This window comes from Salmo trutta, chromosome 25, assembly GCF_901001165.1.
Source record: "Salmo trutta chromosome 25, fSalTru1.1, whole genome shotgun sequence".
Classification (NCBI taxonomy): Eukaryota; Metazoa; Chordata; class Actinopteri; order Salmoniformes; family Salmonidae; genus Salmo; species Salmo trutta.
The window spans coordinates 31,902,564-31,905,561 of record NC_042981.1 but is presented as its reverse complement, the minus strand read 5'-3'; positions in this window follow the sequence as shown (position 1 = coordinate 31,905,561).

Below are 2,998 nucleotides of genomic sequence, written 5' to 3'. Positions count from 1 at the left end.
AGAAACTTTTGTGAGAAGTGCTGATGGGGTAATGCAGCAGCACAACGTTTGGAGACCTCGCCAGCAAGTATGTCCTCCAAACATCCATATGTCTGTATTAATCCATCAGATGGGCCTCCTCCTTTCTCCGTCTCCCTCCTTTTTTTCTCTCTCTTTCCTCCATCTCTGCTTAAAGCCTGCTCTTGTCCCTGACACGAATCACTGCTTATTGGAGAAATGGAAGCCGAGTTCTGCTCCCTTCTTTCTCATTAACGGTGGAAGTAAGGAGAAAGATAAAAACCTTATATTTTATTAGTCATCAGTCAACCCCCTCCCCCCTATTTATACATCGCTGTGCTCTGCCTGTCATTAGTCTGCCACTCCCCCACAGCCAAGGTTAATCACCTGCAGAGAGGTCTGTTCACCGCGACAGGTACAGGCGGAATTACTGGGTGTGTTATTTCGGTGTGTGTGTGCTTGCGTGCAGTGGGAAAGTGGAGAGTAACAGAAGGTTGTTTGATGTGTTTGACAGTGACAGTTCATTAATGGCTAGTCTGACACAATGTGATGCGTCATAACAGAACTGGAGTAATCAATGAGAGTAAAATACAGAATAGTCTACCTTCCTGCCTCCTCCCTTGGCTGTGTATTTACCTTTCTCTATTCCGCTATATGCACATTTTAACAAGATTGTTGTACGTTGGATATAGGTTAAATAGGACAGCCATAGAATGTTAGAAATACATTGAAAGCAAAGTGTCATGAACAAATGTTCAGTCTCTCCAATAACGTGACATTTACATTGCCCATGAGACTTCCAAATCTTTGCCTGAAGACACATTTCTGTTACCAATACCACTCTTTACAGAATGTGAAAAGGTTGACACATTTCTCAAATAATAATACTTGTATGTAGCATTTCTAGAAACTACATAACTGATGAGAAAACGTATGTACACATTTATCTGTCATGCTCTTTATTTAGCATTACATTCGCCCATCCCTTAGAAAATAAATCAAATTCTAGTTTTCCTCCTATACCATCTCATAATGGATACAGACAGACCACAGATGTTTAACATAACATACTGCAGCCTCCATGGGCCAAGTGGTAGGGAAATACTAAATGGAAAAGGTGGAACAAATTTGACCCTTACCATCCCATGCTATCAAACAAAATGGAAGATTTAGGTGTTTAACGCAGTGCTTTTTTTAATCAGACCTAAAACACATTACCACAGCAATGTCCCCTTCATGGGGATGTGGAGGAGGTTGTCTGGCCCATTTGAGAATCTCCACAGCATAGTCTCTTCATACAGCATGTCAACACCTGCCTGTGATACAGTACATGGGGTGGGGAGGATGGACTCTCACACTGAAGATGATTCACTGGAAGCCCTTCTGTGAAGATGACTACTAATGATGATGTCAGATGGGACTGAATCAAAGGGGTCAAAGTTTAGAACCAACATATGGAGCTCATTAGTGATGGGGGGAAAAATCGATACAGTTACATATCGGGATATTATTTTTGATGTATCGTTTTGACTATCGCAATATTATATTTGCGCTAGTTGGCTGTACCTGCAGCAAAACTTGTTTTCCATCATCTTTTTAAATAGGGAGACAATTTGTTTTCAGCACTTTTATTTCCATAACTGATCAAAACTTGTTTTCTCATGGCTGTCTTTTGTTCCTCCGCGGCATACATATGGTGAGCAATAAGTTCGGAACATCGAATCGTAATAAAATCACAGTCGAATTGGAATACATATAGAATCGTGAGAATGGCAATACATATCGTATCGGCACCAAAGTATCGTGATAATATCGTATTGTGAGGTCCCTGGCACTTCCCAGCCCTACAGCTTGTGATCACATCGTTGATTAGACCTGGGAAAGTTGGGGGTGGCAGGTGTTTCATAGAAAGGTATTTTCATAAACAAGGATACTCATAAAATAGGACTTTAAACTTATTTAATCACCTTTTAAAGTCCCCCTGCATTAAGTGTGGCTGGGAGGTTGAGTGTAGGTGGACAGGTGCTTCATGGCCTGCCGGTGTGTGAGATGCTCCACTGCTCCACTCAGGGCTGTTATTGCTGTCATGGGGGAGGCCTGTATAGCCCTTCCTCAGAGACACATCCAGTCCATGCACATGAGTCAGGCCCCTCTTAAAGGTGAGTCTATAAACTCTCTTGAACGTTCACAAATAAAAGTAGGTGATAAGAGAAATGATACACTTAAAATATTTGAACAGTAGCATTTTAGTAAATCTACTAATAAGTCAAATATTACTTTTTACTTAAAGAGATAATCCACCACCAGAAATAAAATTCATGAAACTCCTGTCAATTTGGTGAAAGCCTATGTTCTATCAGTGGGTAAAATAAAATAATTCCCCATGATTTAACTTGTAAGTGGTCTGTCTGTGAAATCAGGAAAAGATGTAGGAATGCGGCATAGCTATATGGTTCTCGTCACCGGAGATGGGGGATAACGCACTTATCACATTTTATGACACTTTTTAAACAATTACCTGCACTCCAGATCGCCAAGTCAGCCAATAGATGGCATGGCATACTTGTCTGGAACACATTCATCTGTTTATATCGTCATGAAAAAGTATATATTTCGCTTAGATGTGCTCAATCTAAACAGTGTACCAAATGATTAAACTCAGTTTCTCCTTCAAGTACCATCTCGCCATAGAGCTCGCCAGCCTTTAGTCCTAAAAACAGGAAATTAGTTACCTCTGGTTCATTTAGCCATTCCTATAGACGGGTTGGTTGTTTAGCAACTATGGGACAAAACAGACCTGGTTGACTTGGATTGTTGATAACATGTATGCTATATTTCCTCTCCAATGTTTTATTGAAAACAAATACATTTTCACAATGAGCACTTGTCCCTCAAATACGTCACTACAGTTGTTGGTTAGCTAGCTAGCCATATCAGCATTGACATTAAATCAGTCAAAACACCTCAAAACAAGACATGGTATCAAGAACAAGATGAAACG